Below are 12568 nucleotides of genomic sequence, written 5' to 3' on the forward strand. Positions count from 1 at the left end.
CAAAGCTGTTTCTTTTGCAGAGAGTATTGGTTGAAGAGTGCACAGTCATAGGACAGGGGACATTGAGGGTGTCAGAGGAGTTTGTGATCAGGGAGGGGAATTTCAGGAGTCAAGTGGACTGAGCAAGAGGTGAGACACCTTGAGGTGTCTCTGCCTCTGTTCAGTGTGAGGTGATGCAGACAGGACCCAGAGTCCTTGGAGGGAGAAGGATCCTCCCTTCCACTGTTGGGATGGGCAGAGGACAGGGTCACTCATACCTCTTTGAGTCAGCTCTTAGTACCTTCCTGAGCATTGTTTTGGGAAGGTGCTTAGAGCTGACTCAAAGGTATGAGTGACCCTGTCCTCTGGCCATCCCAACAGTGGAAGGGAGGATCCTTTGAGTCAGCTCTAAGTACCTTCCTGAGCATTGTTTTGGGAGACCACCTTCTAGGCACCCACTCAAAAGATAAATCTCCCTTTTTCTAATGAGCCCATTTCACACTGGTACAATGAAAATCCTAGAAGACCAACTTAGAAGGGACTTCAAGGAGCATCTGGTCCAACCTTTCCTAGCAAAAGTTGCTTTGTGTTTTTGAGGGTGCTGTCTTCTGTGCTATGGGGGTGGCTCTGTCCAGCTGCCACCCTGGGGGATATCAGAGCTGACTCCTCTTGAAGGCTGTCTCCAGATTTAGGTGGGTGTCTGTTAGGCTTTGGTTTATCTTCTCAAGGGTTTTGTGTCAACAATGAAAGATGGCTCTCTAAAGGATGAGCTTGTGGCATCTGCTCTGGAAGGAGCAGCAGCCCAGGCTCCAGCGCTGGGTTCAGCATCCCACTGAAGGTGCTGGGATTGTCAGGAAGCTGAGAAAAGATATCAGAATTTAATCTGAGTCAGTCTCCCAGAGATTGTACAGCCTCAGCCACATAAGCAGGTCTGCTGCTTCACTGTTATTTCTAGTAAAACAAGAAATACTTGTTTTACTAAAATAACCTTCTATTGGTGATATTAAGTGCTGCAATTAAGGACTGAAAGTGTCTAAATATCTTTTCTTTGACAATGCACGATTACATAAATATTTTCCCTTCTTTTTCTCTTTAATGCAAGTGAGATCTGTGTTTGGTGCTCTAAATTTAAAAAAAATCTCTATAACCCAGCTGTGTAGCTGAAAGTACTTATTAGAAATTGTTGCCTTCATATCTTTCACTTCTTAATTGTTTATTTACATTAAGAGCTAAAACCAAAGAAACCCCTCCTGTTAAAGTCATGACAGATTAGCCTGAAAGAGATGAATCTTGCAGTGATAATATAGTCCAAATAAGAAGTGCTTTGCTGTGAGCTGAAGAACTCTACTCAGTTGCTAAAAATGTACTCCCCACAAATAAACACAACTCTTTACTTTTAAACAAATCCCATATTTGTTTCTGTATTTAAGGAAGCAATTTAAATAACAACTTGATCATTATAATGATCATAATTCATCCTAAGATTGGTTTAGCTAATATTAACTCTAAGCCTCCTTCCGTAGCTGTTGTTCATCTGGAGTAAGACCCTTCTGCACTGAATTCTGTCTGAATTCTGGTTCAGAATTTCTGACAGATCATTCTCCCTGCTGCCTCTGAGGTTTGGTCCTTGGGATTGCCAGAGATGTCCCTTTCTTTTCTGCACAGTCACTATTCTTTCTCAATAGGCAGAAGATACAAGAAAAAATTCAGGAGAGCTTAAAAGTTTCAACTGTTTCTAAAACAGGGTAAAAGTTTGGTTTGCAATTATGAAAAATAAGTTTAAACACGATCCCATATTTAATCCTATCAAATAATGGCAGTATATTTTCTCATAAAAATTACAGAACCGTTATTGCTTTTATCTCAGGAGGACAACTGAAGGAGTTAAGATAGGAAAACTGCAGCCCATATTATTCTCCTTAGTGTTGATCATTTCCAAGCTCTCTGCATTCATTCCACACGCAGCAGAGCACCAGTTACAGAAAGGACAGACATCCTGACATGTGGTGTAAGGAGCAGCTAAAACTGAGATGAGTGAGGAAAGCCTTCATCCTGACCTACACTGGCAACTCCTGGAGCCACCCACAAGACTATTCTGAAATTTTGCTTCTTTCCTTAATGGGTATCTTGTGACCCCAAGGCTTTTGTGTAAATCCTGTATCCTGGCTGAGAAGGGTTTGCATTCCAATACCTTCTCCCTGAACTGCATTGTTTACCTGTTTTTGTTGGAATGTAGGTGTGGTTGGGTTTTTTCCCTTCTTTTCCAGATTTGTCTGCTGTAAGCTACAACACAGCATTTCCCCTGATTTACACAGCCAGGAGAAACCCTCAACCAGAAAGCATTGTTGTTAATTAGTATCACACTGCCTTAAAGAAGAGTTGTTGAGTCTTTTAATTTTGCATAGTTGATTTTATTTTAATGTCCCTGCAGACTGCTTTCTCCATGAAGTTTAATGATGTTAATGATAGTAAAGTCATTTGCAATTACTGTGATACAACTTTGGTTAAGACAAGCTAAAAGGAGAATTGAACTAGAAACTGGTGATCCTCTCCTTATTCAGTGGTTGCTTTTATTAACTAATTTAGATGCAGGGTATTTATGAATGACTTGGGGTAGTAAGTTTGGATGTTTACCTAAAATTAATCAATCATCTGAACTTTCTGACACAGACAATATTTCAGAGTGGTAAAACTGTGGGCCAGGCTCTCTGCTTCACTTAACTTGATTTGACCTCACTGGAGTCCATTAGTTCTGCTGCTTCAAAGTGACTTCAAGTCCCATTATCTTCCATGGAAATATTCATCCATGTCCTGATCTGTTTGGAATAGAAACCCACTTGGCAGAAGAAAGATCATGTGCCACCCTTTCCCTCATGTTTTCTTAATTTTGCTTTTGAAGATCATAACACTGCTTCTATTGCAGTATTTCAAAATTTTTGTTATGAATAGTCTATACTTTGAAGGGGGGTAAAGGTGAAAATACAAGGCAGCATATGTTATATTTGCATTTTTTTAATATTCAGACTCTTTCTGGCTACAAAATGAAATGACAGGGTTTCAGCACGCTGTGGATATTTGTAGCAGTAATGTTGTCTCCACTTACTGTGATGGAAAACCAGAGAGAAACAGCTCTCTGGAGTTGTTGGAGACAAAAATAGAAGTTTTTTTCAATCTAACTGCAAGGTCTTGCTGATGTCCTTACCCATGATTATACAGTTTCTTCTACAATGCTGATATTAAACTTAGAGTTGTGTGGTATCTCACTAACTTCTAATTGCTGTATCTTTAATGGAGTGTTACTTATTAGGTCTTGCTCTTGATCTTTTCAAAATTATCTGTTTAAACCATCTCAAATGCAGTTCTTTTCAAGACTGAAATAGAAGAGGACAGATTTATCCCATTAATGCTTAACTCTTGTGCACTACCTCCAGTTGGTGACACGGCTGATTAAACATCGTGCATTATCTAGTGGGAATGACTCCTCACTCTCTCTGAATGTCTTGTTCTCCCTGTCACCACCTCCAACTTGCTGATACTCAGCATTGTGAGGCTGCTTCTTTTCTTTATTTCTGCTTTTTTTTTTTTTAATTGAAGCCATAGTCTAATGTGAGGTAACAGATGAAGCAGTGTTATTTGTGTAAAAGGGCTCATGCCTATAAGAATTAAGGAATTCTGACTGTTTCTGATATAGAACTCTGTTCTGTGATAGTCATCCTGCCTTTAGGATTTCCAGAGGTTTTGGTTTGATAAAAATCAATCATATAGTAGATAGTTTGATATCAGACTTAGCTGAATAATCATTCATTGCTTCAAAAATCACAGAATCATGGAATCATAGGAGGATTTGGGTTGGAAGGATCCTTAAAATCATCAAGTTTCATTCCCTTAGGCAGGGACACCTTCCACTATCCCAGGTTGCTCCAAACCCTGTCTAACCTGGCCTTGGACATTTTTCAAGTATGGAGCAAGCACAGAGCACTTCCTTTGAATTTGGGGTGATCTGGCCTGGAGCAAGGGGCTCATAAAAAGGCCCATTCATCCAACAGCTGACTCAATAAAGTATGGATTTTTTTTTTTTTCAGCCTTCATATATCTTCATTTGAAAATCTTTCTGGTTCTTGCAGCCTTGGCAAGGTTAAAGGCACTGCCTCGTGTCTCTTTAAAAAACAAAAATGGGACATTTGCTTTTGACTTCCAATGTTACAGAGTTTTGAACAAACTGCCTTGATATCTTCCTAATTTAGAAATATTTTGTACCACATTTTTTAATTACTCTGGGTTTTGATAAGCAATCCTGCAAGCTTTTCTTTTGTCACTGGGGGACACTTTGATAATCCACACCCATCAGATTGGATCAGCTGGACAACACAGTGCTGCTGTGTTCTGCTGCAGGTATATGTGGGATGGAGGCCTGAAGCAGAAAAAACAAACACTGGGTACTCAAGGAACGGGTCGTGGCATGGGAAGTGAGAAGGGGACACTGGACACTTAAAATTAGGTGGGCTTTTAGGAGAAATAAACTCTGAAGCTAAAGGCCCTTGATTAAAAACAAGCAGTGTGAAGAGATTTCAAGATTATTCCAAGACAAATATCTCTTGAATATCCTGTGACAATTCTGTATGATGCTTTTCCTTTGAATTAGTTTCTTGATCCAACCACTTTTTCCTTCCAAAGGGTCCAGCAAGGCATCTGAAATCATTTGCACTCAACTATTCTGAGTTGTATAAATATTTGATGACATGAACTCCTGTGGGCGCTGCAATAATTATACAAATTGTAATGCTAATCCGTGGTATCAATAATGCCTTTGGAGAAAATAGCATTATATACTTCAGTCCCAGAGAATAATAACAATATTAACGCAGCACTGACACTTGGCAGCACTGCCTCTCCAGCCTGTGTTCACTTGGCAATTGGAATTGCAAAGAAGCAGGGAAAGCAAACATTTCTGGCTGCAGTTCTGCTTCTAGAGTGGCAGAAAGAATTTGGCATTTAATGATATGCAAAGTGTTGTTCCTGTTTTATTGTAGTATACTATACATGCCTTGGAGCATGACTTAGAGTAATTTAACAACTGGAATAACAGGCATTTGGGAAGAAACTAATTTCATAGGAAGGCAGATCACAGACACTAGGCTTGTTCATAAAAATGTTGCCTTGTCATGCTTTGTGACGTTGCACCTCAAGCTAGCAAGAGGATGTGGGGGGTAGCATCCCTCAGTTCAGACTGGATGATCCATATGAGAAAACACCATCATTAGTGGATGTAAACGTGGTGCCTAACATTTACAGACCCACGCCAAAGATCAAAACGTTACATTTTTTCTTAATTTTTCTCTGGCTGTTGGTTTGGACTCCTGCACAGGCTTCCCTGTGGCTGCCCCATGCTGGGAGTGCCTGAGGCCAGGCTGGATGGGCTCTGAGTGACCTGAGCTAGTGGAAGGTGTCCCTGAACATGGCAGGGGCTGCAATGGGGAGGGCTTTAAGGAGGCCCCTTCCAACCCAAACCCTTCAGTGAGATCCCCACAGGGCTGCTGTGGAGAGCACAGCCAGGGAGGAGCTGATGCTTTTCTGCTGGGCACAAATGAGGCATCACAGCAGAACCCTGTCTGCTCTTGCAGCCCATGGACAAGAGAGGACATTGCAGCAAGTCCAGGAGGAAGCCACAGCGTGGGCTGGGGACTGAGGCACCTCACATTTAAAAGGAGAGGCTGAATCACAAATCCCAGGATGGGTGAGGCTGGAGGGGCTGCTCTGGTGGCACCTCCCTGCTCCAGCAGGGCCATCCCAGAGCCCAGGGCACAGCAGTGTGTCCGTGTGGCTCTGCAATGTCCCCAGGGAGGAGCCTGCCCAGCCTCTGTGCACCACCTGCTCAGGGCTGGCACTGCCCAGGGCAGGAGCTCTGGGCATGGGCAGGGGCAGCTCCTGGGCTCAGGCCCTGCCCGTGGCTCTGGGGCCATGGCTGGGCCTGGAGCAGAGCCTGGGCCTGCTCTGCCTCTCTGCACACAGGGACAGATGGGGGACACAGGGACAGACAGACAGGGACAGACTGGGGGACACAGGGACAGACAGACAGGGACAGACTGGGCTGGGCTCAGGCCCTGCCTGTGGCTCTGGGGCCGTGGCTGGGCCTGGAGCAGAGCCTGGCCCTGCTCTGCCCTCCCTGCAGGATGGACACTGCCAGGTGAATCCCATCTGGCCTGGAGGGTGTCTGACTGTGTGCTGGTGTTCACAGGGGTGTGAGGATGAGGGAAGAGATCAGGATCTGACTCTATGTTTTAGAAGGCTTGATTTAATATTTTATGATATATATTATATTAAAAATATACTAAAAGAATAGAAGAAAGGATTTCATCAGAAGGCCGGCTAAGAATAGAAAGAGAAGGAATGATAACAAAGGCTTGTGTCTCAGACAGAGAGTCTGAGCCAGCTGGGCTGTGATTGGCCATTAATTAGAAACAACCACATGAGACCAATCCCAGATGCACCTGTTGCATTCCACAGCAGCAGATAACCATTGGTTACATTTTGTTCCTGAGGCCTCTCAGCTTCTCAGGAGAAAAAATCCTAAGGAAATGATTTTTCAGAAAATATCATGGCTACATAACTGGTCATTAACTATTGTCCCCTGTGTGATGGGGGCTGGAACCAAGATGATTTTTAAGGTCCCTTCCAATCCAGGGTGTTCTGTGATTCCATGAGGGCTTCACTCATCACCAAGTTCCAGCTCTGGGGTCTGAGTATCCTGAGCTTTGGTGAGGCAAGCAAGGCATGAAGGAGCTCAGCCTTTCCTCATCCCATGACTGTCCTGTCCTCTGCATCCAGCAGAGGATGGAGTCTCTTCAGAGCCTTCCTTTTGTGGCCAATGCCTTTATACAAACTTTTGTTCATTGTCTTTACCTGCAGTGGCCAAATTTAGTTCCAATTTAGCTTTGACCCTTTCAGTTTTTTCCCTCCATAACCTCTCAAGATTCTTTTCATCCCTCCAAGCTACTTGTCCCTCCTCCAAAGATGATAGACCCTCCTTTTTTTGCTCTGAGTTCCAGCCTGAGTTCTCTATTTAAGGAATTTCCAGACCTGCAATTACAGGCAGTCTGTTTCCTTACCAAAATATATACTATGAAGCTCTAAATGATTATATAAAATACTTTTCTGTGAGATGTTTATGTATCCTTACTTAATGAGTAGGATAAACATATAAAATAGGGGTAAAATAATTTGGAAAAATCAATGCAACCAGTACAATCATTGGACTTTATAATGCCCTTCAATCACTGGATTTATAAGGCCTTGATATGAATATCAAGACTGAAAGTGGTATATTCTCTCCATTTCTGTGTTACTATGAAGACTTCAGGGTGTCTGACGATGTAATAGAAAAAATGCAGCAGGAGATGGGTGTTATATCCTATCCTGAATTTTGTTACAGTTGCCATTTTTGGTGAATATTAATGTAGTTCTATGTGACACCTCTCCTGAAACATTAGAATTCAATGATATAATGAAATTCAGAATAGAACATGCCAATGCTCATTTGAGGCCTGTTTATCATATTCCAGTCAGTTGAATAAAAGAGATCACTTAAGAAATGTTTTAGGTGAAATTATAGATTAGTTTTCCATGTGTTCATGCTAAAAGTTGGGTTCAATTTCAGCTGTGGTGGCCTACAAATTTGGTGTTTTAGAAGCTTTTTTCCACTTTAGTTCTTAAATTTTCTTGTGTATTATCAAGTGATCCTTTTTGCTGCATTTTTAGCAACTAATCTCTGATCAAAGGAATATAAAAACCTAAACATCAAAAGTGCTTTTTAAGGGTTTACAAATCTCTGCATTCTTCTATATCACAGAATGTGCTGGCTACTTTGGAGTATGCTGTGTATTATTTTGGGGGTGGAAGCCTTCAATCACTTAAAGAGTAAGAGATCTATTGGTAATTTATATTATTCTATATTCTATTAGCTTTTCTGTTTTTTCATCAGAGCCATCTGGAAGGTAGATGGCAATAAAGACCTTGAGTATAATTATAGTAATTCAGACCCAAAAAAAGGAAAAAAAATTGTTAAAAATTCTAGTATACTAGAAAAAAAATCTTGAAACTTTTAGTTTCTGAAAAAGGAAAGCAGCACAACTGACTGTAAGAATAACAAGTGGAGCAGAGAAGTCAGATACACATCAGTGCTGAATGCTGGGCATCTCCCTGGTCCTGGCAGTAACTGAACATGTCCATGCAGCAAAATTTGACAGGATTTATTTTAATAAATCACACATAGATCTTTAATATGCATTAGTGTTCCTCTCTTCAGGAGAGTGAGAAAATCTGAACATCCCCAAACAATGGAACATTTATCAGAGCTGGTGTGAAGGAGCATGGCAGCAGTGTGGTGTGGGAATGTGTTTGTAGGTGTGGCTGGATGGGGAAAGCCCTTGGATCCTCAGGAGTGGTGGTGTCCTACCAACGAGGAAGTGAAGTGTTTATCAGGACAAAGCCTGACTAAATCATAGAATTGTGGAATCTCAGAATGCTTTGGGTTGGAAGGGACCTTAAAAACCCATCCAGTGCCACCCCCTGCCATGGCAGGGACACCTTCCCCTGTCCCAGGCTGCTCCAGTGTCCAGCCTGGCCTTGGGCACTGCCAGGGATGCAGGGGCAGCCCCAGCTGCTCTGGGCACCCTGTGCCAGGGCCTGCCTACCCTGCCAGGAACAATTCACACAGAATCACTGGGTTGGGAGAGACCTTCAGGACCATGGAGTCCAACCCAGCCCCAACCCCTCAACTAAACCCTGGCACCCAGTGCCACATCCAGGCTTTGTTAAACACACCCAGGGATGGGGACTCCACCACCTCCCCGGGCAGAACATTCCAGAACTTTATCACCCTTTCAATGAAAAACTTTTTCCTAATATCCAACCTATATTTCCCTTGATACAGCTTGAGGCTGTGTCCTCTGGTTCTATCAGTTCCTGGAGAAAGAGACCAACACCACCCTGCTCCAATCACTTTTCAGGAAGTCGTACAGAGTGATAAGGGAGTTGTAGAGTGTGATAAGGATTCAAATTCCTTCCCAATATCCCATCTAACCCTGCTCTCTGGCAGTGGGGAGCCATTCCCCTTTGTCCTGGCACTCCATCCCTTGCAAACTGCTTCTGACCATCTTTCCTGTGGCTCCTTCAGGTAAATCCTAGGGTCAGTTGTTTGTTTTATATGTGCAGCTTTCACTGTTATGATCTCCAACAGGTCTCAAAAGTTTTTGGTCAGCTCTGCTTTCTGAGGTTTTTCAATGAAAATCTCCTAAAATCCTACATTTGCTGCCAAACTCAGTGTATTGTGATGATTTCTCATGTACTTTGCTATGACACTGCATCTCTGAAAGCATATCTAATCAAAAAGCTACCATGCATGGAAGAGAAAAGAACACCTATTTTACAGGCCAGCTGAGATCTTGAGGTCTGTAAGACCCTCTGATCTCCTCTCCCTTTTGGCAAAGTTCAGGTGTGGTCTCTGCACTGATTCCTTTGACTTTTCTGCTCTTTTTAACTCTTTCCTTGCTTGCTTCCCACTGGACACAGTCCAGCATGTCACCTGCTCCTGTTATTAACCACTGCTGGTCCTTTCAGATTGTCATAAACTCACAGAGTGTCCTGAGTCAGAAGGGACCCACAAAAATCATCGAGTACAACTCCTGGCCCTGCACAGGACACCTCATTATTCTTCCTTTCTCAACTAATCTACAGGATTTCCACTTTTTTCCCCCCTTTTCCCCACCTTCCTGCTAGAGATTCATCCTAGTGTTGTGGTTATTGGGTTTTTAATTTACTCTGCATTTGCCAATTTTAACTTTTGGATACCTTTTTTTCCCCCCTGCTCTCCTGCCATAGTGACACAGCATAGGGAAGAGGGAGCTGCACCCCTGGGGGTTTGCAGAGCTTTGATGTTTCCTGTGTGTAGGTGGTGGGACAGCTGTGTTTTCTCCACTTGGAGTAACATTTCATTCAGGAGAAACATGGTTTAAACCAAATTGTGACAGGCCATCACTTCACACTCATGGACAAAAGGAGATAGTAACGATGTCTGGGGAGAGGATGTGCTGCCAAACCCTTCTGAGGAGGGTTTGTGACCCTTCTGAGGTGGTCTGTGACCACCTGCCATCAGCTCCTGTGAAGTTCCACACTGTGTGGGGTGGCCCAGATGTAGCAGGTACAGATTTTTAGGAGGTCTGTGGTTTCCACATAATTATCCAAGGTCATGGCATGGAATTCTGCATAAAGTAAATCATGGCTTTTCCCTTCCCGTTGCTCCTGTCCTGCAAAGTGATGTTAAACTCCTCATTGATCTGTGTGGGAGCTCAGCTGGACTAGCTCCAAAATGCCTTTGAAAGTCCTCCTGGTTCTCCCCACACTTTGATTTATCCAGTCTATTCTAAAGGGCAATTTCAATCCCTAATGGAAGCCATCAGTATTTTCAAATGAGGCACCTTTTAAAATGTGGAAATAGCTTGGAGAATAATTCCTAGGAAAGTAAATGTTGAGTGTTAGCTTTTTGTTGTTGCTGTGCAGAAAAATACAGTTTTGCTTGGGGTCGATAAGAGATTGAAAAGTGTGGGTAATAATAAAAGCTGAAGTGGGAGTTACTTTAATAATGGGATGTCATGTGTAAGCCTATAAAATAAACAGTAATTATCACATTTGAGAAACGACTCTGTTAGAATTCACATTGCTCTTGACAGCTTCATCTGTACATCAAGCCTTTCTGGAATATGCACTTTCTTGTTCCTAATGAGCAAACAAATGAAACAGGAATTCTTACCCTGATAGAAGGTGTTGATTTCAACAAAACCTAAACAAAAAACTAGATAAAAGAGAGCCAGAGCAGCAGACTGGAGGATTAGTTCTTGCTAACACATTTTGCTTTTACAGAGCAAGATAAAAAACAGAGCTGTAGTTTTATTATTTATGGTTTTCCTCCATCTTTTATATGGCACATGTTGAAGGAAATGGGCTTTATGTATTGCAGCAGAAAATCAGATGTTTAAAGACCACTAGTGGATTCAGAATAAACTTTGTAGATTTTGCAAAGACACGGTACCATCTCTTGATTGTGAATCATAAACTTGGGTGTCGCAGACAGGTAAAAGAGTTATTAAAGAAAGTTAAATTTATCATTTTAGCTCCCCTCTGTCGTTTCCTTGTCCTTCATCTGTACTTCTCTTTTTGCCTGCTGTAAGTGTAATCTCTCTCCTGAGAACAGCTGTGGCTCTGTGTCTTTCTCCTCACCCTTGGTGCTCTCCCTACAGCATTCTTCATGCTTTTGGTCAGAATCCTTAGATTTTTTTAGTCCTTTTGTCATCATCTTCAGAGTAGTGGTTCTTTTTCTTCTTCTGTTTTTTAGCCAAGTGTGACTGACTTGTGTGAGACTCTTCTCCATCCTCATCCAGCACAAGGTTGTACTTGGTATCTCGCTTTGGTTTTACCTTTCTTTTCAGAGTAAATTTTGAAGGTTTGTCACGTTCCTTCTCATAGTCCTTGAAACCTTCCTTGGAAGATTTCCTTCCATCCACCTTTTCCCTTCTGTTTAATCTTTGCAACAGACTGGCTAAAATCCACATGTATCATCTGTCATCTACCAGCACGTTGCCCATTTTGAGGTAGGTTTTCTCACAGTCTTCCTCCTTTTCAAATTCAATGAAAGCATAACAAAGAAATTCACCAGTCTTGGATCACTTCACAACTTTTAATGGGACCAAATTGTGAAAGTATCATTTCCAGGTCTTCACCTGTGGTCACAGGATTCAGTTTACAAACAAACAGCACATTTTCTGGTGGCTTGATGTCTGCCTCTGGTAAGTCTCCCATTTCTAGAAGAATGACACAGGTTTTTGCTTCTTTTTCTGCCTGAACTTCTATTTCATCTGCAGACTGTCCTTTCGTGTCACCAATTTCTTCATCTGCTCCTATTCTGCCACTGTCAAGCTGTTCCTTTGTAGGATCTGGTGAGCGATCAGGAACACACAAGGCAGGTGGATCACCAAAAGGATCATCTAAAATCACTGTATGATTTATCCTGATATCTTGATATGGGATAAAATCCTTATCTACAAAGGTTTCATTAATTGTCTTCAGTACTTCCATGACTTCTGTCTCTTCTCCAAATTCTGTATGTACACCATCAAGGTAATCCAGGTTTTCCTCTGTGGTAATGAGGAACTGTGATCCATGCTGATCACTGCCTGATCACTGATAATGAAAGCAACTGTCTCTCCTATTCTTTGCTTCCTCCTTTTTAAAAGCAAGGATCATCCCATATGTGGTGGTGCTATTGCTCTGCAGTAAATTTTACCTGAATTCACAAACCCATGGGAGTTAGTTTGCATTTGAAGGAGAGGTGCTAGTTTTTCCTTTTAAAAATTAACATTCAGAGCTGTAAATCTTATTTACCAATGTCCTGTGTTGAGAATAACATTAATATATGACATAGCTTTAACTAAGCCAAGATTTCTATCTGGTAATTATTTTTTTCCCACCTGAATTTTTCTGTCCCTCACAGAGAAAATGCTTTGTATTATACAATGGAGTTTAAAAAGCCACAAACCAA

General features: G+C 42.0%; 1 pseudogene; it reads right to left on the bottom strand.

Annotated features, from left to right (window-relative positions):
- Window positions 1-10925: 10925 nt before the first annotated feature.
- LOC129125580 (peptidyl-prolyl cis-trans isomerase-like 4 pseudogene) lies at window positions 10926-12105 on the bottom strand (annotated as a pseudogene).
- Window positions 12106-12568: the final 463 nt, after the last annotated feature.

Source organism: Agelaius phoeniceus, chromosome 12 (genome assembly GCF_051311805.1).
Source record: "Agelaius phoeniceus isolate bAgePho1 chromosome 12, bAgePho1.hap1, whole genome shotgun sequence".
NCBI classification, from domain to species: domain Eukaryota; kingdom Metazoa; phylum Chordata; class Aves; order Passeriformes; family Icteridae; genus Agelaius; species Agelaius phoeniceus.